At 41.1% G+C, this 25,929-nt stretch overlaps 2 long non-coding RNA genes across 2 annotated transcripts; one reads left to right on the top strand and one right to left on the bottom strand.

The window, feature by feature from the left end:
• Window positions 1-5: 5 nt before the first annotated feature.
• Window positions 6-23,747, top strand: LOC148406529 (uncharacterized). The gene is made up of 3 exons (XR_015864041.1): window positions 6-113; window positions 350-397; window positions 23,545-23,747. It is a non-coding gene; the product is annotated as an uncharacterized LOC148406529 (long non-coding RNA).
• LOC148406530 (uncharacterized) lies at window positions 7,029-15,538 on the bottom strand. Its single transcript, XR_015863981.1, has 2 exons — window positions 14,939-15,538; window positions 7,029-9,895 (listed from the first exon to the last, which is right to left on the bottom strand). It is a non-coding gene; the product is annotated as an uncharacterized LOC148406530 (long non-coding RNA).
• Window positions 23,748-25,929: the final 2,182 nt, after the last annotated feature.

Raw genomic sequence — 25,929 nt, 5'->3', positions numbered from 1 at the left:
ATTTTGTCACATCAAGCAAGCGTATCCTGTACATCTCATCACTCTCAAACACCCTCGTCATGGCTGCAATACTGCCCGAGGACCTGAAGACAAGCGCGCAAATGCGCCTGCAGGTATGCACGCTGGCAGGTGCAGCCTTCTTTCTGCGCTGTAGCTTTTCATTAACTTGTCTCGTCCAATCAAAGTCTGTCAGCGAGAGTGACATGGAGAGAAAGAACACGGGAGGAAATGGAGTTTTCACAGATACGGCTGTGTTGTTGTAGCTGCATCGAAAATGGAACTTCCTTCTCCTGTCTGATAACATTGTTTCAGACTTTTTTTCTTTTTTTTTCTGTTGTCTCTCCTGCAGTGTCTCCGGGCCTTTCTCGCTCAATACGCCATCAACACACAAGTACAGGTGAGGAAATGTTATAGTGCTTTGGGTGATGTGTATTCCATGCTGTCAACTCTTCATGTAACTGTCCACACAACTTTGTTTAAAACAAAAAAGTCAAATATGCTACTTATTTGACATGTTCATTGCATTGACCAACATTGGCAAAGTATTCACACTAGAAGTACAGGTACTTGTTTAAATGATGGTCCAAAGTTTTAACCCCTGTACTTAAGTACAAAAATTACAGACACTAAAATGGATTTCAAAGGGGGTTTGTAGCATCAAAACTGATACCAAGATTTTCAGACAACTGTGAAAATGTACAGTGAGAGCAAACACATTATGTACAGGCCAATAGAATGAAACCCTGTTTTTTTTTGTTTTTTAGTTTGGTGCCTTCTTTGTTTTATTTTGCACTTAGTGAATCAATGTGCCAAAAGTCCAAGGTCGAAATCTCGTTTATTTCCCCCCCGGACTCCAATTCTAAACCACCGGGAACCCCTACTTTTGAAAAACACATAAATATTATATATTCTGATTTATTCTGTATTGGTTATGTGATTGTTGATATATCTGAAATGAATTAAAGAATATTGACCACAGTAGCGCTGTCACTTCTAAGCTAGTCTTAGGACTGTAAACAGGCTAACTTTAGCCAGAGGTGCTACAATGCTAACATGACTTGTAATTTAGTGTTATTATAGTACTCGGAAATGTTATCGGTTTAACGTTATTTTGGAAGGTGCAACTGGGGGATAAAAAGGTGATAGAGGGTCCTGAATTTAAGAGAATCTTCACAATACCAATGCAAGCAATATTAAGCTAGCCTTAGCATTGTAAACGAGCTGATTTTAGCCACGGCTGCTACGGTTGTAGAATGACTTGTTTGTATGTCTTTTTCACTCAAACACAAAATGTTATTGAGTTGAGCTTATTTTTTTTAAGGTCCAGTTAAAATTTAAAAACGTAATAAAGGTACCTCTCAAAGTTAAATGTAAAATCCTATTTGACAAAGAATGAAGACTTTATCGCTGCATTCGGATTTAAAGTCTGAGAGTAAACTGTAGACATCAGAAAATTACTTTTACCTAAAGAAGAGGAAAGGTACTTTGGTTTTCTAATTGCTTGTGTTGTCATACATGACTTATTGACTATTATCACAGATCTGAAAAACATTATTTATTCACTGTTAGAGCACAGGTGTCAAACTCAAGGCCCAGGGGGCCAGATCCAGCCTGCCATATCATTTTATGTCGACCGCCAAGTGCTAATTTATGACTGATTTTCTGGCTAAAATGCAAAATATTCAAGTTTTCTTCAACTTTTCCATTTTTTTTATTATCAAAACCCCTTTTGAACATAACGACATTCCAACAAAAACAATAACTATAATGTGGCCCGAGGTACACCAGTTTATTAGACATCTAATACAGGGGTGTCAAACATATTGCCCGCGGGCCACAGGCCAAACGAGTTTAATCCAGGCTGCGAAATGATTGCGTAAATTATGAAAATGAGCTGAATTTTTCAATAATTGAAAAACGTAATGTTTTGTCATGAATAGTAATGTTAATGTCATTTGATTAATAGTGATATTGTGTTATTTTTGACAGTTTCAAAAAAGAATAATCAATTTGAAGTAGTTTTAAAGTTATATATACCATGATTTTATTGGTCTGGCCAATTTGAGAACAGATCTTCCTCCTTGCAGCCCGCTAGCTAAAACGAGTTTGACATCCTTGTGTTAGTATTTATAGGTGTGTTTATTTATTGACAGTATATGAATGTTTTTATGGGTTCTTGACTTGTCTCGAATGAGTTAAACAAAGAATATTGACCAAAGTAGCACTAGCTTAGTATTGCTAGCACTACTATTTTCGTCAATATTCTGAGTACTGTAAACAAGCCAACATTAGCCAGGGCTGGTACAATTGTAGCATGACATTGATTTGTTGTCATATATGGCAATGGCAATACATAACAGATCCTAAAAGCTCAAATCAAGTTCTTGGTTCAAGTTCCTGTTAATTGCCATGAATATTTTTTTTAATCAAGAGGGATATTAAAAGCTCCAAAACAAAATGACCATGCTCAAAAAAACATGTTGAAATTCTGACAGTACTGTGTTCCTATAAACAGTGTATATACCTGCTGGCGCATTGTTTTGGTGAGGGGAGCAACTCTGCTAAAGGTTAAAAGGAGAATATTCTAATCAGGGCCTTTTAACATCGAGGCCGCTCAATAAGGCCAACTGGTGTCACAATATTCAAGTTAGAGGTAGGAATGTGTGCATGTGTACTGATAGACCATATTTACCTCTTTGTCTTTTTAACCTTTCTTGTTTTTCCATTTTTGGGATGTTTGTTTTGCTTCGTCTCTGCTTGCTGTGGAAATGCCATCACTGTCTAAGACATACACACGTTGAGCCACATGTGGGGTGCTGGCGTCTTGACGGGGTGATCTGCCGGTCAATCGCTTGTATTGATTATTGGGACAGCAGAGGTTGGTGGAGCGGCAGCAGTAATTAGGGCTTTTTGGTGTGGATTAGCCGAAAGAAAAGGTCACCTGCTCAACATTGGTGGCAGTGACAGGGGAATAAGGGGTGTGTGTTCGGAAACGTGTGTGTAACCCTGTTGTGATTTGGTCCACAAGGGACAGGGTCTCACAGCAAGCAAGTTTGACTAGGAAAGCTTACGTGAACAGTGTGAAAGTCTTCATTTCCTCAAGTGGTTTTATAAAAAAGTCTCCTAACTAGCACAGGGGTGGCCAAGTCCGGTCCTCAAGAGCCACAATCCAGTCTGGTTTTGAAGTTTTCTCCTCAACCAACAACACACCTAATTTAAATCAGGTTTGTTATCAGGGTTCTGCAAACCTTGCCGATGACCTAAATAAGATGTGTTGGTTGAGGGGGGAAAATCAAAAACAGGCTGGAATGTGGCTCTGGAGGACCGGACTTGGTTTACCACCTTAAGAGAAGTGTGTTTTAACAAGTTTAATGGTGTTTCAATTAAGTATGTTTAAAAATACATTAACCTTTCTCTTTGGTCTATATATGAAGGATTTTCATCTGCAGGGATGGCGCTGGAATGGTATACTGTAATGGAAATGATTTAAGGTTAGCCAGTGTCCACTTCATTTTTCTTCTACTGACGTATTTGCATCACATGCAGCTGATGTTTTGATTTGCTTTCATCATTTTTGAGCATAATTTTGGGTTAGCGTAGCTATCGCTGTGTCCCACATAATATATGTTCGCACCATGTGGGACCAATTGTTTCCCAATAAAAAATAACAATGTGGATGATGAAGAAGGTGTCCGCTTGTGTGCATTTATGGGGTGTCAGCTCCTCTGCAGAAGATCAGAGTGAGACGGCAACAGCAGCTGGGGAACATTGGGTGCTCTCCAATTGCTGAGCTGCAGCACCCCTAGTGGCAGACATGCAGAAGACGCCCTGCACGTCTGCAAAAATAAACCAGACATGAGGAGACAAGTGCTGATTGAGGGAGCTCATATGCAAGTGTTGCTTTGCTTTGCGTTGCTTTGTGTGGCCCGTGACGCGAGTGTTTGTGTGAGAGGGAGGGCCCGCAAAGTTCCGTGACCTTTCCACGTCTTTTCTGTCACGTCTTGTTCTTCACGTGTGTAACAACGCCATTGGTGGGAATGATCTCTTGCACTGTGTTTACATGTGTTTTGGATTTGTGCCTTCAAACATGCGAGACAACGTGCAGGACTTTAAATGCCATCTGATATGGCGTGCCAGCCGATGTTGTGTGACAATAGCAGAGAATGGATACCGGAAACAAATGAGGGCTAAATACATCCAAGCGAAAAGTAAAAAAATTGTGTGTGCATGAGCATATATATATATATAATATATATATATATATATATATATATATATACACACACTGAAACAACTGCAGCCTCAGAAAGCATGTGACTATGACTAAATGATTGACACATCTTAAGTTATGGCTTCTGTCTCTGGTTGGTTCTTTTTCCTCAGACGTGCTGGTTACTTGAATGACAAATCGAATGGATAAAAGACAACATTTTCCTCATACCGTATCTGCCTTGTCATCATAAATATTTAACCCACCATAAAAAATTTTTGAAAATTGCAAACTTTAGAAAGCTTTCAAAGAGAGAAAATAATGCGCTTAACCAACAACATAGGCAAAACCACGCTCTAGCTGCGTTAGCTTGCGTTATAGAGTTCACTAGAGGGTCAAAAGTGTCACCATATACATCACAGCTCTAGCAGAACGGCACACACCGTTGCCTTGGTGATTAGCCATTTTTTCCCCCCTGCTGTGCTAAGCCAAACAGTGGTGTGCGCCCGGATACGACAAAGGACAAAACCGAATTGTGTGCTCTGGCCTAATGCGTGCGTTGTGCATTTAAAGTGTTTATTTGTCCAGGTGCATCTGCTTGCAGAAGTCACCAAAGGTGTTTGCGCTGACTATCTGTGCTCTCAGCTGCACGTCTGCGTCAGGAAACGTAACAATGAGGCGCTGGCCAGCATGATAAAACAGGCGAAATGATCAGTGTCACAAGCTCCACTGAACATAATCAGGCTGTGCTAGATGAGCTTTCGCTTTCGGGCCCACGAGTCGCCCGATTTAAAAATGCACGCGGCGGGCGCTTCATCACCCGCGAAACAAAGCCGCCCCTGCCCGTCCCACGTGTTCCCGCATCGCCATGGAAGAAGCCTGTTTCCCTGGCAACCAAACTGGCTCTCTTTTGTCACAGGAATGAGGAGGAGGAGGACAGACACTTCACGCTGACCTCCACCTGACCTCTATGCAGACATATTGCTTTCTGCTTTACTGGAGGGTGCATTATGATGGCTAGTTTCTCTACCTGAGCTGAAAAATTCCCTTCCCTGCTATTAAATTTTGATTTGATGTGGACAAGTCGTAATGAACGCAAACAATGTTTTTGTCACAAAACATACAGACACAACGGAGCGGGTCCAATGGATGGATGTCCATTATGTTTCTTTACTGCCCCTAGTGGTGGTTTGTGCAGGGTGGGGAAAAAAAAAGAGGACAGGTGGTAACCTGTTTGAATATTTGGACAAATATTCTCCTTTCTAGTTAAAAGAAAATACTCTACTTAGGATGTTTGTTTGGAAAAACATGTCCTCTTGAGAGAGAACCTATTATTTTGTGTCCATTGCAGTGGAATTTTTGTTTTTGTTTCTTCTGTATTTTTATATACTCATCTGAGCTACCCAACAACCCTGGTGTTCTCAGGAGAGGACATGCTGACCTTTCCCATGATGTCTTATGTTGGAGTGGAATGTGATACCCTTTGCTGTCTTTCTCAGACAAATGGGACGCAATAGTGGACACAATTTAATAGGCTGAGTCTTAGGAGTATATACATTAAAAATGTGGGGGGAAAAAAAAAAACTGTCCGTTGCACAGTTGTCAACTGGCATAATCTTGCCTCACTAGGACCATGTGTGTGTGCCTTATTGTTCTATTAGCTACCTGTGCGACTTAATATTTCCACTTGTCCTCAGAGCTTACTAGGATGTAACAAAATGTCAAAAGGTATTTCAGGCATTTATTGGATACAAGTTCGCTCTTTAGCCTCACTACTAAGAAATGTATATCATATATTATGTCTTTGTGCTCTTTTTCCCCACTGTTGGTATTAATGTTGTCTCTCCAGGACAAAAAAAAAAAAAAAATCACATCCCACTCAAACCGAGCCATCATCGCCTAGATGTGTTCCACTGAGCACATTAAAACTTAGGAGGGTAGTTCCAGTGAGTCAGAAGCCATGGACCAAAATAAAATGTCTACTCAAGTCGAATAAAATGCGTCAACAGCTTGCTATAGAGAAGAAAAGCTGAGCAAGACACAAGATGATGGCTTGTTAATGGGTGTCAAAGAGATAAAAACGTGCAAAGACACTAGTCTAGCCATAATGTTAATCTAGTGTTTCCCTAATGGCTTTAATGACATATGGAGCACACATTGCCAGGAGCCAGTTCAATGCGAAACCGCTGTTGCCTCCCAATGGGACCCGGCTAGCACTACACATGAACTCTCCATTACCAGGGGCACTCTTTGCGGGTGTCATAGCCGACTGGACATGCCTCTAAACAGGTGCAAGTCCCATGTGTGTTCTGTGTACAGAGCACTGTAATAGATTATGCTGTGCAATATGGTCCAAAATTGAAATCTTAAGAAAAAAAAAAAAAGTCTGTTAATCAGTTTTAATCCATTTTATAACCACTGAAAAAGTTCATTTTTTTTAATTTAAGAATGCATTTTGTGCAAAATGTTCAGACGATGACAAAAGGTTTAGAAATGAGTTTTTTTGCAAACTTAGCTTGTGCAAAAAAGTCATTCTCGTAGATAACTTGCTTAAAATGGCATTTTTAAGTTAACTTTTGGTTTTCAGTCACTTGCACAACACCTCAATTTTGCAATCTGTTTGATTTTTGTGACTTCAAAATTACAAAATAATTTATTTCTATACTACCCAATTATGCTACACTATACTAGGCATCAAATCAAATATTTTCTTTTTTTATGTTTATCGTTAAGCTACTGTCAGAGAAATCTCAGAAAAGAAGACTAGGACAAGCCTAGCTGCTTAAACAGCAAAAAGAGTAACTCAGACCAGCCAAGATTGACTTTTCTATGCCGGACATAGGGAAAAACCGCTTGGGCAAATGTAACTCGTGGGTCTTCCAACGCGTTTTCCACTTGCCCAGCCGTTCCCCCCGGCTTTTATTGAATAGAAGCATAGCAGATTACAAGACACAACAAAAGAGCCAGCCGGGCGCCACCGGCAGCTGGGCCAAGGTCCCGGCTCACACTTTCGTGCGTCAACAGTTCTATCTAAGGACAGGGTCAAGATGAACTAGGATTGCATAGATGGGTAACAATGAACTAAGAACATAATGATAACAACCTAATATATGATTCCCTTCACATATCCCCCCTGATTATCATTATGAAAACACATCAAACGATGTCAAAAGCTATTGCTTGAGTGGGAAGAAAACTACCCAAAAACCCAGTGGGAAAAAGGTAGAAACCCTTCCCAAGCAAGAGCTTGTTACAAAGAAAAAGAAAAAGAAAAAGCAAAAGCTAAAGCTGTTTTTGGTCCAATACATGTATATACATATTGCAAACCATGGCACATCAACATCCTACGTCTGAAACCTTTTCCGTAGGTGCATCATAAATGGTTCACACAGAAGTTGAGTCGTTATCAGAGTCGGAGTCATTGTCGGAGTCGGAGTCAACAGGTTGATAGCCAGTCATGGCCACGGTCACTTGCGCCGCTATTTTGAATTCGATAGCATCCATGATTTTGGTGGCACAGATCTTACACAAGGGCACACCGCAGATTATGCAGAGACATGACAGCAAGAGAATGCAGATGATGACAGAAGCAATGGCTACAGCCACGCCCTTCCAATTGCCAAAGAAGTCCTGCAACCAATGCAGGAAGGGGTTGAGCTCAACTCCCTCCATACTTTGAGTCCTCAGTCTGTACTCCCTGAGCAATGTCAGTGTCTCCGACAACGAGCCATTGGACAAAGTGTGTAAAGGAATAAATGCACAACATTCACCTGATGGTAAAAGCTTGCACACACCACCCTTTTCTGCCAAAATCATGTCGAGTGCTTGTCTGTTTTGAATGGTCATGAGTGAAGTAGCATGTAGTTGTGAGGCGGTGTGCATAAAAAGTGCCTCGGTGAAGTTAATCAACGTGTTCACCTTGTGATTTAAATAGTTGATCAACTCTGTGTGTTTGTACACGGTCACTGGAAACAAAGCACCTATTATGGGCAGATGTGAGCCCGCTGCGTTTGCTTCATCAATCAATTTGTCTTTGTCAGGAACCCGTCTAGGCATGCCAATCACGTCAAAATAAACTGGAGTTTGTCTGGTAAGCGGGACTGGCGGCTTGTCAAAATTGCGTTTGGACCGATGGGTGGAGTTCATCACAATGTTATCTCCTGGAAATACATACGCAGTAGTCTGTTGAACACCTGTAACGTAAACGCATGTGCCTGTCCAATGGGGGGATAATTCTGGATATAAATTTCCCCCACCGCAATACCACCACAACTGTGAACGTGCGACATATCTGGTAATGCCAGTTGATACAGTCACAGTCAAATTGCACATTGAACTGTTAATTGTGCCATGATCTACGCATTGTATCTTTAAGCAATCCGATCGTGTGAAGCAAGTGAATGCTGCAGCAGTTGGTGGATGAAACAACATGGGCTTGGTTCCCAATTTAACAACTGGGAAGTGCAGGGAGTACCGTTTGCACATGTCATTTCCTGCAATTCCCTGGGTCAAATTTAAAACGCATTCAGATGGTACCGGTTCCACAAGTCTTAAGGCTGCTCTAGGTTTCATGCACACAATGCAATCCTGTTGTAATGATTTAGCAACGAAAACTAGGCGATCCATAAACAAATTATCATTAATGCCCACCCCAGTATCTTCTTTTAACAATGTTTCGATATTCTCACCCTTGTAATGAATCTTAACACCTTTTGTCAATTTTCCCACTTTTCCCCGAAAAGAGGTCACCTCGACTTGTGGAAGGACTCGTGTGGTTTTAACTGAATTGCTGGAATGGCGCCGACTATAACAAATTTTAATTGGGACATGCGGATGGGCTCCAGCCATGTACCAAGCCCATAACGTGAGCATGGAACAATTTGTGCTATCTGCATTAGGTAACGAAACCATTGGTTGCAGAATAAAGGTTATGGAAGGTTCGCGATCAGTCGACACTTTGATTGTCAGTTTCTTGTGCCAATTCAGTGCCCCTTTGTTTCGGTGTGGATTGGCCCAATAATCACCGTCGACAGAAGTAATGTAATTAGACCATGACAACCACTTGCCTGCATCCGCATCATGGGCGCTCATAACATAAAACCAATAATCATACCATTGACTCATATCAGTGACAGATGTGTAACGTTCTACCAGGTTTTGAGACTGCAACTGGTTCAGTGGTATTGTGATAGACAGTTCATGAGCGATAGATGTGACGTTTATCACCGTTGCCGTGGTGTCAGTCAGAATCCTGAGGTTGCCCACAATGCCAGTGGACAACAGCCGTCGGCCAGGGGTAGGCGTCGTAGGTCGTCCGGACACAAGGACACCGCCCAGCACCAAGCAGAACGCTGCTCGGAGGAGTGCTGGCGGACAGGCCATTCTCCTGGGAGGAGTGTGTTTACCACACGAAGCTCCCTTCACTCTGTGGTCTTTCGTCGGTGCACCGTCCGTGCACTTGGGGGCGCTGATCCTCACTTCGAGGGACTGGCGTCGCTAGGCCCGTCAACAGGGGGTCGAAGGATCTTGCACTGCGACTGGTGGATCCACCCGTCGCGTCCTTCAACTTTCACCGCAGTTGGTGTCGCTGCAATCATCTGGAACGGGCCATCCCAGCGTTCACTGTCCCAACGAGGTCGTCAGCACCTTGAGGAACACCTGGTCTCCGATCTGGACCCGGGTTTTCTGTGGGATAGAACACACTGGCCAGTCATTGTGCTTATGCATCTCCCTTGTGCCAAACAGTCTTTTCATGTGAACTGGAAAAGAACATCCACTAGGTGGCTGGTCATGGGTTAAGTCTGTTAGTCCGTATGGTCCTCCATATACTATTTCAAATGGTGATAAAGTTTTTCCTTCAGCGGAACAAATCTCATTTCTGTGGCCACAATAAGAATGCAATCTGGTCGCTGTCTCTTTATCACTTGCATTGTTTTTATGCGTATGGCCTTGACTGTCCCATTTGTTCTTTCAACAAGCCCTTCTGATATTCAACAGTTCTCCAACTTTAGTAACAGCTTTTTTCACAAAATGCAATCAATTGTCACTTCTAATTACTCTCAGACTGCCAAATGTCAGTATGATTCGATCACACAATGCTTTGACAACTGTTTTTTGCATCACAATGCGCTGTTGGAAATAATTCCACCCACTTTGAAAATGCGTCTATTATGACCAAACAATATTGTTTTCCTAGTGCCTTGTTCAATTCAATGTCATCCATATATATATCATATGAAATGCTTCGGGTGGTTCTGGAAATTTGCCTCTATGTGGTCACAAATAAACTTGCGCATTATTGCAAAAACAGATATCACAACTTTTACAAAAAACACAAACATTTTGAGTATAAAAAGTGAACCCATATGCTACTGATCATGCATATTCCCCCCTGTTGACACATGGCAAAGCTCATGTGTCAACTTTGCTGCTCATTCAAATCAGAATTTTAGTAACCATGGTTTTCTAACCGCCAATCTACTTTTTTCTTCAACATCTTGTTATGCTCCTTTATTTAGCCATTTTTGCTGCTACAGTTTAGGAGCTGATGTTTTCCTTGATATCAAGATGGTCTGTGTGTCTTGTTCATCATGTAGTGTGTCAATGCGGTTGTCTTGTGCTTTGGCAACTGTGGGCACACCTATGACTGTTTCTTTGGCTGCTTTGTTTGCCTAATCGGTTTCCTGCTGTAATTTGGTCATTTCTTTTCTTGTTGTGGTTTGGAAGCCGCGGTTAGCCCAAAGTTGATAAAACACATGCCATACTCGCTGTCTGTCCATATTGTAACATCTTTGCTTTCAAAAATTTCACACGCTTTGATTAGCGCGGCCAATTCATCTGCTTGCAATGAACATGTCGATTTTAATGTTCCTTAAAACAAAATTTACTACATATCCCACCCTTTTGCGGCCGTCTTCCCCTTTGCTAGCTGAACCGTCAAAAAAAAAACAACTTCTCCAGTCGGGAGAGGGGTGTCATTCAGGTCAGGTCTTGGTTCGGTGGGAATTTGGGCGTGGCTTCCACAGTCGTGTGGGGTGCCGTCTACAGGCGTGGGCAAAGGTGTCGCTGGGTTTGATGCTCCACATTTAACAATTATAATGTGTCCCTGTGATACAAGAACCGCGGTGCAATATAAATGTCATGCAGGCGATAAGAGTGTCATTTTTTTTTTTGGGGGGGGGGTTTCCAGCAACAAAACAAATACATAGGGAACCCTCAACGTGAGGGAGTGAAACAACACAACCTCCACTGAAGCCTCCCCAGCCAATGCTGCAGCCAGCACCACCTGAACGCCTTCAGGGGTCAGCCCAGCAACTGCATCCAATTCCTCAGAGTAAAATTTGACTGGCCTCAGTTTCCCGTCATGCTTCTGCAACAAAACTGAAGTCATGAATCCCTGTTTAGCGGTCACTCTTTGCTCAAATGGTTTGCTGTAATCCGGTAGTGTCAATACGGATGAATTAAACCAATTCCAATTTCACACTGTCAAATGCCTCGTCAGCTTTTTTCATAACTGATATCAAGCAGTGGCCTAGTCAATTCAAAACAAATTTTGGAATCCATATGCTACAATAATTCATCAGCCTCAAAAAAGACATCATTTGTCTTTTAGTCTGAGTTTTTGGGCTTTCGCAATGGCGAAAATCGCAATTTTGTCTGTCAGTAACAATTCTGCCATCCTTATCTCATTAGTTCTGCCAACCTTCTTCCATTTGTTTCCACTTGCCCAAAATCTTTCTTGCCACAACGCCAACATTCTTATGCATTCAATTTTGTCTTTCAACTCTCTCTTACATCCTCTTTTTCCGCTACCACAATTCCTGTTTCCAACACAACGCACTTCCTCTTCTCCATCACACCAGAATGTCTGTTTTCTCCCCTACATTCTTCTACTTTTCTTCTTCTACTCCACTCTCAGCTGAATAGTCGATTTATCTAATCTCTGAGTGTTGGAGGTCACTCACATCTACATTTTTGTTTGTCGTATAGTTCCATTTAGCCTTGCATTTTCTCAGCTGCTGTCAATATGTTCAGCCTGTTTATCCATTATCTACCATAATGCGATTTGTTTTTAGAAAACTCTTGCAAACTATACTATATCAAACAATTAACATATCGACTGGTTCATCCTCCTTTTGCACAGTTGAATCTATTTTACTGTAAGACCTGATCCTATCATGCTAATCTCTTCAAACAATTATTACATATAAGGCATCAATCTTCTACCTTTTAAATTCATATTTTGTAAGGTGCCAGGCTTTCTTCCGCTTTTGCGTACTTGTATTTTGCAGGGCCAGTATACAAAAATAATTCTGTCCTTTCTGCCTCCTTTTGTCTTAACATGCAGGGTTTGCTACTTGGATCATGAAATACAACTCCCTATCACGTGTCTATGCAATTTTCTATACAGGTGTGGTTGGTAGAGAAGGGTCGCATTCCTGTTTTCAGAAAGTGGAGGATAAATTACGAAAAAAAGGTCGCAGTCACGGTCAAAAAGGGAGGCAGAGGCCTCTGATTGCCACCCCTGCTCTCCGCGCCTCTGTTTGTCCTGTTATCTGCAATTCTCGCAAGCAGCTTTGTTTGGTGTCTACTTGGCTGTTTTATTTTTCTACAGGTCATTTAGTGGCTGCTGCTATTTCCAGATTCAACTTTTTCTCTTTTATCGATTTTGCTATTTGAAATTTTTCTTCAGCTTTGTTCTAACAAATTCAGTGGTCTCTATCAATTTGCCAATTACAAATATTTTCCACTTTGAAGAACAACAACAGCAACAACAACAAAATCAACTTTAGCAAAAACGACAATTCCCACAACTATGACAAGAACAATAACAGCAACACATGCAGCAAACTGTGTGAAAATTTCAACAGAGCAAGCTTCACAAACTTACACTCACAATCACTTCTCATTTTCATACCACAGTCTCCCAAGCTGGCTATCGTACGACAACATGCCTACATGTTATTAAGCTATGAAAACACAACATTTATAATTCAACGTCATCTGGCTATCCACCCCTGGCATAGCCTCACATACAACACAACAACTTTGTGTATTTTATTTGTGTTTCAACCACTAATTATTCATTGCCAGTTAATCTAGCATTTGGAAACATCCTAATTCTTAATTTAGTCTCAACTGATCCCATAATATATTTTTCCATTTTTTCTCATTTCACCTGTGTGCTGAGAATTAACCCTGTGAATGGACCAGTTTCTGCCCACAAACCTCAGGTTTGAAACCATCTCAAATTTGTCATTTTGACTTTTAACCATGCAGACTAGATCAAGCCCGATCTAACAATGTATTTTAGCCAAATTTCAACAAATATCATTGTTTATTTCTAACAATCTAACATACAAACATGTAACACACCAATAGTTACACACTAGCAAACTGACAGATACACACGCAGATCCACATCACACAACATGCAGTTTACAACGTATATGCGCACTTTGTTAAGCACGAACAAGACACACTTTTTGCACACACCATTTCAAATGGCATCACTCCTTTGGCTTCATGTCAACCCTCAGTACTCAGATGTGGAGCTGAGACCCAGTCCCGAAAAGGGTCTTACTGCCGTGGCCACGGTCTTGCCTGGTTGTCAACTCCGCCTCTGAAAACCTCAGGTGTCTGGGTTTAAGAATATGGTGGTAAACTCAGGTACGAATTGTTGGTGTCTGTTTTCCACCGTTAATTTGGGTTTACTGTCTGGCTGTGTTAGTTGCCGACAGGTTAGTGGCTGCGGTCAAATCATCATCTGCTTTCCTTTTTTTCTCGGCCACCTTCCATGGTCGTTTCGGTTTGGCTCTATCAACTAAAGCCTTGCATTTAAACCACTGTTAACCATCACTGTTTTCAATCCTTTCCCTGTCCTTCAATGACAACTTCCGCAACACTTTCTCCAATCCACCACAATCATCCACGTCTCCTGAAAAACCGTATTGGATTTTCCATTTTTCCACATACTTAGTACTTTCTCTGCTATCTATCTCTGCCCGACGTACTTTTTCCTTCGATTCATCCACAAAGCAACAACATTCCTTTTCCCATTTTGCCTCCTTGGGCCGAGTTGCGGCCTCGGAGGACTTATTTTTTTTTTACTCATGATTAACTATGTTTCCTTCGTCACGGGAGAAATGCTACGTGCCTGGTGTCGTGTCGGATACCGAGCTTCTACCTCGAAAGGCGGATATCCCCAGGTGTTTGTACTCACGACCGTTTCACCAGTTTTAGATTTCCCGTCACTCAGGACAACCACTCCACATTCATTCCACACTCATACATCACAAAAATGATCAGCAACTGTGCACCGGATGTTAAACTTTCTCTTTTTTAAGTCAGGCCGTTTGTTTAAAGTCCAATTGACTATACGTTTAAGGTCCAATGGACCAGCCAGTCTCGTCAGACTGAACCCGTCAAGACGGTCGTTTAAGGTCCGATGGACCGCACGTTTAAGGTCCGATGGACCGCCCGTTTAAGGTCCGATGGACCGCTCGTTTAAGGTCCGATGGACCGCACGTTTAAGGTCCAATGGACCGCACTTTTAAGGTCCGATGGACCACACGTTTAAGGTCCGATGGACCACTCGTTTAAGGTCCGATGGACCGCACGTTTAAGGTCCGATGGACCGCCCGTTTAAGGTCCGATGGACCGCCCGTTTAAGGTCCGATGGACCGCACGTTTAACATCCGGTGGACAATTCAGACTCGTCAGACTGACCTTTTGTTCTTGCAATCTCTCCGCTGGTCGAGTCACTCTGGTTCGTTGGATGGTGTTTGCGTTCCTCCGGTGAGCGGTGTCCGACGTCTGGCCTCGTGGAAAGGAGGGCTTCCAGAATCCAACGGATTCCGACGGTATACCGATTGGTTCAGCTGTCGTCGATCGTCCACCGAAGAGAAGGCTTCTTAACCATCCGGCTCGAACGGACCAAGTTAGAATGTCAGAGAAATCTCAGAAAAGAAGACTAGGACAAGCCTAGCTGCTTAAACAGCAAAAAGAGTAACTCAGACCAGCCAAGATTGACTTTTCTATGCCGGACATAGGGAAAAACCGCTTGGGCAAATGTAACTCGTGGGTCTTCCAACGCGTTTTCCACTTGCCCAGCCGTTCCCCCCGGCTTTTATTGAATAGAAGCATAGCAGATTACAAGACACAACAAAAGAGCCAGCCGGGCGCCACCGGCAGCTGGGCCAAGGTCCCGGCTCACACTTTCGTGCGTCAACAGTTCTATCTAAGGACAGGGTCAAGATGAACTAGGATTGCATAGATGGGTAACAATGAACTAAGAACATAATGATAACAACCTAATATATGATTCCCTTCACAGCTACCCATCCAGCATTCTGCCACTTTTGCAAAACTTCAATTTCACAATTTAGCTAATTTTTCCCCAAATTATGAGACAATCATATTACATAGATATTTTTTTTTTTGCTTGCTATATTGAATCGTCCAATACCACTATATATACCACAGAACCAATCAAGCAAATATCCTAATGTTTGATCATTTATGTACCACAAATAAGAGATCTGGGTAAAGTCAAATATTAAAAGGATTAGGATTTAGGTTTTTTTAAGGTTTTTTTTTTTGGTGGCTTTTTTATTGCAACACTTAAAAAAAAAAAAAAGAAAAAAAAACTGAAAATATAACGTAAGTAAAATTGACAAGAGAGAAGCCAATTGTTTTTGTTTGTTTGTTTTGATTCATTGTCTGCTCAGGGAAGTGTAAAGAATAAGAATTTCATTGTGTAGTATTACTATGCATATGACAGTAAACCATATTTTGAATTCTTATACAACTGGTTTCACCAATTAATGTCTGCATGTTAGCAATACTTATCAAGGTTAAAAATGTATTATTTTCATTTGACTTTTTTTCACATTCAATACAAGTACAGAGCAACCTTTAAATTGTCTGTTTTTAAAGACAAGACTGGGTGGTTAATATGTCTAAAAGTAACAGTGGTTGACTTTCATGTCACTTTAAAGTTACCTGTGTTCTTAATACGTGTTTTATGATTTTTACGACAGATTATTTTTCCCCTTTTCTCAGGACAAATGGATTGCGAGCAGCTTGCGGTAAATGAATGTGTTCAACCTCAGAGACTGTAACATGGCACTCAGTAGCACACCGACCTCTGTCAAGGCCGGCCAATTCCAATTTGGAATAAAACCAAATTATACACCATTGATACTCACCATATGCCTACGTTTCTGATATTCAAATATATGCTTCACCGGGAAAATTTTCATGTCAGTTTAAAATTTCTAATACGCATACGTTCAATGGGAGCTTCCTAGGCCCTTACTGACCTAATCCTAAATCATAAATGAAAAAAAATCTTTTTAATCCTGAAAAAGAAAAAATTGAAACATGATCATTATAGTCCAATTTCCTCATTCCGGTCCTTAACGCATCTCTCGCTCCTCAATGTTCCCTGTTCCCTTTCTCACCTCGTTCACTCTCTTGTCATCTGGCCGTCATCTTCATCGGGACTCTCGCCGATGATATCGGGTTGCGGCGCTAGAAAGTGCCACTAATGGGCTTTCAAATGCTTTATTGCGAACACTTCCTGTCAAGGGGGGAGATAGGATCGCAGTTGATTACGCAAGATGGTTACAGAATCAAACAGGAGGGGAAGTACAAATTATTTGATGAGGATATCTGAAAAGAGCATTTATTGTATGTATATTCAAAGCTGACCATTTCGGACACTAAAATTAGATCGACTTGGAGTCAGATCTTTATTGGTGGCGCTGTGATTCTCCCTTTCCTCCTCCTGTTCTGGCACAGGAGGGACAACACTGCCCCTGGTGGCTGAGCGAGGAAGTGCATAACGCTCCCTGGCAGATGAATGATGTCAAGCAGACATATTTATATTCATTTAGGACGAAGGAGGAGGCGAAGCCATCTGTAACGGATGTGATGGGAATATGTGTGTGTTAGCGTGTGTACCCCCACATGCGTGTTTGAGCATGCGTTCCAAGGTATCCGTCGTTTGTGATGAATTAATAGCGCTTTTGTGCGAGTTGATGCCGTGTTTGTGCATTTGCCGGGTGTGCGTACGTGCATGTGCGTATGTGTGTGCGAGCGAGGTCATTCGTCGGTCACTTGTTCAGGCTGCGTGATGAATGAAGAGGAGAGGTGTCTGAAAAGCCAGAGATTGGGGAGAAACATTGTTCCACGCCGTTAAAAAATGGTCTTGTGTTGTGCCACAGCCTAAGGGAACAACAACAACAACAAAAATCAATGTCAAAACTAGCCAGGTTATAAACCGACAAAATATTAAAATTAGCTGTCTAGTGGTTGTTATGACCTGATCCAAAAATATATTTATTTTTTTACAGAAGTGGAAGCGGTTGTGTTTGCCTTGGCGGCCATAACTGGCGGGGGTCAAAGACATGTGACTCAACCAGGAAGTATCAGGCTGCGTAGACAGGAAGTGAGTGGACCAAACAGGAAAGAGCGGGCTACTGCGAGACTGCTACGTTCACAGCCAGTGAGGATCAAAAAAATTGAGCAAAATCACATCAGTTTGTGGTTGAATCGTATACATAAATGTTAAACTTCAGATTATTTGTCATTAATTATTTTTTGCATATATTTTGCTCTCAAAATGAGTAAACAGTTAAGCGACATGGGTGAGAGAAAAAAAAAAAAAGTACAATAATTGGGTAAATTTGACTCAACTTTCTGGGTAGCTTTATATATATATAAAAAATTTTAAAAAAAGCCAATACTGGAGTTTGTCTTGTACAAAACGGCCCAGAAATCTGGTTCAAACTGACTCATTTTAGTGCGGTCCTTTGTTGACCCATAATTGGGTTATAGTTAATCAAACTTTTTTAGAGTTGGGTCAAAGTGACCCAAATATTGGGCTGGTGTTTGTTTATCTGTTTTTGACTCATAATTGGGTGATTTTTACATTTTATTTTTTTGTCCATTTTTTTTTAAGTATTCACTCATAAACCAAAATATTGGGGTGATCCTAATAATGGTTTTGTCCTTGTACAAATAACCCTCTTATGTATCAAAAGAGGATGACCCAATATTTGGGTCGGATTGACCCAATTTTCTGGTTTGTTTTGTACAAAACAATACAATTTGGGGGGTTGACTTTTACAAAATGACTATTTTTGTGCAAAGCACCCCACAATGTACTTGTTACCTGGTTATTTTTTGATACAATATGGGGGGGGGATTTGTGTTCTAATCATTTTTCCTGTTATCCAAAAATATTTATTTACAATTCCAGCCATGTGGCTGATGATATGGAGTGTTCAGTGCAGGATACCGTAAAAAAAGTCACAATTAGTATTATGTAATAAAGTAAACAAATTCCTATATGGACATTTTACATAATAATGGAATAAGTAAAATGTGTCAGTTATTTTAAATACTCATTTCAATTTTATACAACATTTGCATGAATAATTTACATGGGGTCTGTATGAATAAAAAAAAAATTACTGCTAATGCAGTAAAATAAGAAAAATAAATGTAGAATGAAGGCTTGTTGGGAGTCTGAAGGACATGATTGCTCGTGTGAAAGAATTCTTTTGGCACATTGTGGTCAGGCACAAGTGCACTGTGGGATCAATGTCCGCACCTCGTCCTAAATTATTCATCCTGTCAGCTGGCTTGCCCGCCATCTTCCCTGCAAAGCGCTGACCAAGAGCTTCATCCTCACAACCTCAACCGTCCCTACGGATCACTTCCTGCTCTCTTTCCTCCCTCGTTATCTCCGCCGTGATTCGCTCATTTGCGACCTCGCTCGTCTCGTCTCCCGTCCTCGTCCCGGCCTTTCATCCGTCTCGCATTATTCACAGTCTTCCTCATTAGACCTGGACTCCCACAGATTCACTTTCTAATTCTTCCTCTTCATCTAGCACCCCCCACCCCCCCCCACCTCTTAGGCACGGCTCTGGCGTTGCTGACTAAGATTATAACGCATCGGCTTTGTGTGATGTTTATGTTTGTGAGGCCTTGGAAGACAGCCACAGCGGTCTCCCAGAGGCTCAACGTGTGTCTATTCATCCTCATACTTATGTGTATGCATGCGTGCACATGATCAACTCTGAGAGCCCCTGTGTGTGTGTTTTTGTGTGCGTGTGTGTGTGTGATTCGGTAATTGTGACATGCCTCATACATCATGGCTCGAGCCAGTTTGATTACAAGCACAGGGGCCCGGTGATTAATTGTTGGATTCAGCTTCCTCGCCCGAGTTGTGACACTCGGTCACAGAGCATCTGTACTGACACCCCCTACACAACCCGACGTACTACACACACACACACCTATACCCCCTGTCTACCCACTCAAATCCACCCCGACACTTTCTCTCCTCTCCCGCTGTCTAGCACTCACTCCACTTTTCTCTTTGTTTCCTAACCCCGAGAATCCATTGCAAAGCCCCCTCCATCCATTGTAAAGTTCCCTTCACCTTTGCAGCCCCCATCCCTCATCCTCTCCTAACCTTTCCTTTTCGAGCCATCAGGGCAACCCCTGGCTTCTTATTAAATATATCCTCACAGTTTTGACCTTCTCACCTTTTAGCTTTACTTCCCAGCAAGGTAAAATAAGCCATTCTCTTATGCCCCACAACTCTATAGAGTTATTTTGAGAGCTATGTCTAATTGTCCAGCCCCTCCATCCATTTTCTGCTCTGCTCAGAGTGAGTTACAGTAGGAAGTGAAGCAAATCACAGGGCAATTTGTGAAGAGCTATCTGCTTTTAAATAAATTAGAGCCACCAAAAAAAATTAAAACCGTGTTTTTTTTTTTTTTTTTTTTGCAAAGTACCTCCTAAACTGTGCATTTTTGGGAAGACAAAAAAAAAATTGAACACTTCATCACACTTGTGCTTTATTAGAGTTCAGAAATCCATTTATCGTGGTCTCACCAGGCGTATTTTTGTTATATTTTTGTAAAAATAAAAATGTTGTCACTAATTACTATGCACATCTGTATAAAAATAAAAGGCAGACAACACTTTGTGGAGTTACTATAAAACTGTTGAGCAGTAAGTTACTTCATTTTTCAATTAATTTACTCTTAACTTAAAAACTGTACGGTTGCTGTCACTGAGATAAATTGGATTTGTTGACGGACATGTTTGTTATAGCTACGGACAATGGTAAATGCAGCACCTGCAGCACCTCCTACTGTCCTTAATTAAAAATGGTCCAAATCAATTTTAAATTTGGTAATTTTAGATGCATTTCTTCATCAGATATCAAATAACATACTGTTGCGGTAATGGGGGTGAGGGGGTGGGGCGGAAACGAGAAGTGCGAAGCAATGTGCGCGCAAATGCTGAAACTAATGTTGCAACAAAAAAAATATTTTAAGTTACAATGGTTTATTTTTTTGACAACTGAATTTTTGCCTAAAATCCCTAAAAGTCATCATCTGACAAGCAAAATAGCTCCTCCCCTTTAACTCTCGAACATCTTCTCCTGTCAATTGTTCCAATTGTTCTTCGTTACTCTTCCACTCTTTGTTTGAGATGGAGGTGTTTGGAGATGATTTGCTGATCATCTTACTTGGGATGTTAAGTGACGACTGTTGTGAGGTCAATGTGGAAGGTTGCCCTTCTCTGTTTCTCCCCCCACCTGCCAACATCCATTCCGACTTGTTCAAGCACAAAGGTGTCAAAGCCCTCTTCTCCTTTTCAAAATGCATCAAAGTCCCCTGAAAAAATTATCCAGGCCGCCATGTTGTTGACAACAAAGAGGCAATTAGGCAGTGCTTGACCAAAGTGCATTTTTGCGATGTTCTGTGCAAATGCTCTAAAAAGGATGCATACTGCATCAAATTAGAGTTGTATTTATAATCATTTTGAGCCTTAATGGCATATTACTTTTGACATTCAAATTAATGTTACTCACACACAGATAAAAAAAAAAGTAAAATAAGTTGTAACAGCGTGGAGATAACTCGACTTTTACTCGGAAAATACAGTATATATCAAAAAAATGCAATATTGCAGAAGATCACTTTAATTTGTTTGAGTGCACTCAACTACCATTGACGGCTATAGACGTCAAAGGTCCATTTTAATGGCTAGAAGTGAATGAGTTAGAGGCAATTTCTTATTAAATGGCAAAGCTCTCTCCATGCCTCAACTTTATTATAGTCTCTGATGCATTCATCCATAATAGCATGTAGCTTTGAATATGTATCAGTATTATCAAATATTTTGATATCTTCTTCGTGCATCCCGGTGTAGCTCGCTTTTCTCTCCATCCCAGATTGTTCACTCCAGATAGACGAGGTCCAGCTGACTCCGGGCCAGCTCAGCGGAGCAAGCTGGGAAGTGCAGGTGTCACATTGTCATGATTGTCCATAACCCAATTACACCTAGCTCAGGGGACACACCTTCACCCACGTCAACAACACACAAAATAGGAGTGAAAGAGCACAAAACAGAGATGAGAGAGCTTCTCACAGCCACTCCAAGCATCTCCATGTGTGTGTGCGCGCTCTAATAGCGTTTAATGCCCAGACTAATGGTTTCAGTTGGGAATCCTTGCGTGGAGTCTGAGTAGAGGCTCGGGCTGAGTGCTGGCAGGCAATCCCTCATCCTGATACCACACGGAGCTGAGTGCCAAGGGAGCATCCAACCTCCATGCCGGCTTTCCCACTGATTCGCTCCCTCCGCTTCTGACTGACTTTCATCCCCCACGCGTCTTTATCACGATACAGTAGTCTTCTTATCTTACTTAGGCACGTCAAAGTCTGTTCTCATGCCCGAGCCGCAAGCGTTGCATAAATGTAAGAGAGGAAAATCTGTCACCAAAGGCATTTAGCTTGTTTCTCACTCTACAATCTGTCTTTGACCTAGTCATAAAAAATGTTGTTATTGTTTGGAGCAGCCACATTGTGAGCGGTTTCTCACATTTTGGTATATTAGCTGCTTGAGAGAAGCGCCAAGGACAGGGGTCACCGACGCACCAAGTAGTCCCTGAGGACCATATGAGTACCAGGCTAGCTTGTTCTATAAATAGCTTACCAGTGATGAGACATTGGGTTTTCTCTAAAAATGTAAACATTGGCTTGATATTGGGAAGAATTGTTCACATGATCACTCTTCACATAAATGAAAATTATTCCTTGTTAACCTATTCATTCCCAATGTTATATATTTTTATATTATTACTTGTGCAGTATTTTGACCATTTTTGGGTCGTTTTGTACCACATCATTCTCGCAGTATTTTAGCAAAGCAATAATTCTCTCTTTGTAATGTGATAGTGTTTGTGCCACGCTGTACATGTTCTCACTATCTGGGTGAAATTTCAGCTCCCTAGTGTCTCAGTACTTTGACATGAAATGTCTTTGATGTAAAGATGGAAGAATTGGACCAAATATTGCACAAATGAATCCATTACTTTAGTACTTGAGTGTCTAATTGATTATTTTAGTATGTATTACCAAAAGTAAATTATTACTTGAGTAACTATTTATTCAAAGTAATTAATTATTTTAGTTCTTAATTCACCAACCATTTTTAGACCCCTTTTTAGTAAAAATATATCAAGTAAAACCAAATGTTTGCCACAGTGGACACACAAATATGAATTGGTCTTATTTATTTCGGAAACAATTTTCAAACAATAAATGCTCTTTATCGTTTCCATTTCTATTAAAGTTAGTTGTGTGATAAAGCACGCTACAATTGCAATAACAAAAAAGGTTACTGTATTTAACTTATTTTTTTAATTATATTTTTATTTATTTTTTCAAAGTAGCAATTTAAATACTAAGTTATATAAAACGTGGCAACAGGGAATCTATTTTTGAACCCCTTAACAAAAGAGGACCTTTTAGTACAGGGGTATGCAAAAATCAGCTAATCAGCTAGCTAATCGGCTAGTTCAGCAGAAGCCTAATAGTTTGAATCAGGTGTGTCGGGGTAAAAAAAAAAAAAGGAAAAAACATGGAAGACACTGGCCCTGGAGCACCATGTTTGGAGAGCCCTTTCTTAGTATGTAACAATGGTTCTTCAAGGGTTAAAACTGACATACTTGCATTGACTCCCCCTTTATTGTAAATGTGTCCCTAATATTGTGGCCGGTGAGTCACACCTGGTTGCACAAAGCTAAACCCAGCCTCCACAAATTGTTCCCAGGCCACGAAAGGCCCTTTACCGTATCACCGACTGGTATCATCTCACTAACGTCCCTCTGTCACCTCACATTTCCGCTGCTCATGTCTGAGAAGCGTCTCTTTGGGCCTGAGTGGCGTCGGACCATGCTAACCAGCGTGACGCCATCGGAAGCTAATAAATCATCTGTAGCCGCTTTTTTTTTTCTCCACCAGATTTATTTGGACTGTAATGAAGACGCGATGGGCTGCGGGCTGTACCCGGCGGCGACGGGGTGACACTGATGAATGGCTGAAGGTGCGCTGGCTGCAGTCAGGCAGGAGAGGGACGACTGTCAGCTTGCTGCGCTGCACGGCTTATGTGTATGCATCCCATAAGGTAGGCTTATAAATGTAATCATCATTACATTAGAGCAAAAAAATACCTCACACTGTTCACCCTTATGTTTGTAATCTGTTCCGCTAAAGAGAATTATGTATAATTCTTTTAGTCTAGTAGGAGGTCAAGAGATAATCTGGTCATGCCTAACCACAGTTGGCTGCGTGTTTTTCTATCTGTGTGTGTGTGTGAAGAATGTATGAGTGTATGTCTGTGTGTCTGAACGTGTGAGAATAGTATGTGACACAGTTGGAGCTCATTTTATTTGTCATATCTTCTTAATGCTTTACGTACACAAGTACTTTGACATAAGTATAAACTGAGTACTTTTATTAATTATATCACAGTGCTAATGTTTTGATAGCATGCTCATCACAGTCCTTCAGCAGACAAGGACGCATTGAGCAAGCCAACTCGATGCCTCAAGCTCTGAAGCTTCCAGGAATCTTGTCAGTCAATGAATCCATACGTTGGCTCGCTCCATACCTGACACAGTGTAGCGCAGCACTTTTTGAAAAGCATGCTAATACACTTGCAGGCATTCTCAAGATTTTCTGCCACAATTCTCAAAAATGTAGAGATGGATACACTATATATGCTTTTTGATTGGTTGTCAATAGTTTTAATTTAAATAATATGTTTTAGTGGGATTTGTTTTTGCTAAACTGTGAAAAAACTCAGTTTTGAGGCTAAAGGGAATGACCATGCTTTGTTGTTGTCATTTTGGGATTCATTCATTTGACCATTTTGAACTTTTTGGGTCAAATGAACAAGAAAAGGTTGAAAAATAAAAGTTGGGTTATTGTTCAAAGTGTGGTCACTTGGATCAATTTGACCCCTTTTTTCTCTTTTTTTTTGTAGGATAAAAATCGGGTCAAATAACACACAAAACAACCCCATTTGATTGTTGCTGTCATTTTGTTTTTCATTCATTTGACCCTTCTTGAGTCAAATGAACAAAATTTTTAAAAAATAAAAGTTGTATTAAATTGGCCAGAGTGAACACATTTTGACCCAAGAAGCCCCCCCCCCAACAAACTTTTTTTTGCTGTTGTTATTTTGTGGGGTTTTTTTGACCCGCGTTGTTGGTGGAATGAATGAAAAATGGACAACCTATGTTATTGGTTTTGTTTCATTGATTATTCGATTGACCCACTTTTTAGACTAAAATTTTGAGTTTAATGAATAACCCAAAAATCTGGGTCGAACTGACCGAAGTGTAGTCTGCCCCTTTTTGACCCATGATTGTGTTATTCCTGACCCAGGTGCTTTTGGTGTTTTAATCTTACTGAACTCCACTGCTGTCGAGTTTTTTTCCAACATGTTGCTTACAGTATATGTATGGTAATAACAATTTCTGCTTAGACATCTTTTCATCATATTGTCTTAAATTACGAGCACTTTTTGTGCACAGACACCAATTGGTATTTTTTTCTCTATTTCTGGCAAACAAAGAGAGGGAGGACAAGCCAACACACCCATCCTTTATGTGAGTGCGTTACCATACTTACCCTTCCATCTTCATCACTCCCTCTCACACACTTTGTTACACTCCTTCACTCTATCTCACCACCCCATTCCAGCTCCCTCACAAAGCTGTCTGTCACTTACTACACAAATCTTTATCACATTCTCTTGAACACTTGCCTTTTCTTTTCTGCTTCCTAGTTAACATGTCAATGGTGTTTTCTCTCCCTCTGGATGTACAGTCATGTATGGGTGACAAAAGCATACGCACGCATTTGTGCACCGCAGACGGTTAATTAGAGCTCAAAGCCCCCCTCTTGCCTCGCAAAATTGAGGGTAATTAAAGAGCCTCTGGATTTGGGTGTATCTGTGAGTTGCTTCTAATTAAGCCCCAGTGAGCTCATTTAGCCAATTAGCTAAAGGCTCAACGTTGGGCACCCCAAAGCATTCCGGCCTCAGTGGAACACGGGAAGTTACAGGGTTCCCACTTGTCCCTGGCATCACCCTCATTTCCTCGAGCATTAATCACCAGAGTTACAACTGTCATGATTGTGACAGAAAAAGAAGAGGTGGGTGATGATGTGACAGTATGGGATGTTCATTATCATCATCATTCTCGTTAAAAGATGAATGTTAAGGACAGGTCATATATGCTAATTGGAGTTAAGGTCAATGTCAAATCAGTCCAGAGATAATTCACAAACTAAGTCTTTGTTTATGTGATTCCACAACTTCATGAAGGGTTTCATATTAAC

The sequence above is a fragment of the Hippichthys cyanospilos genome, chromosome 21, assembly GCF_059441005.1.
Source record: "Hippichthys cyanospilos isolate Australia breed blue-spotted pipefish chromosome 21, RoL_Hcya_1.0, whole genome shotgun sequence".
NCBI classification, from domain to species: domain Eukaryota; kingdom Metazoa; phylum Chordata; class Actinopteri; order Syngnathiformes; family Syngnathidae; genus Hippichthys; species Hippichthys cyanospilos.
The sequence above is the reverse complement of the archived record's forward strand: the minus strand, read 5'-3'. Positions and strand labels throughout refer to the sequence as shown.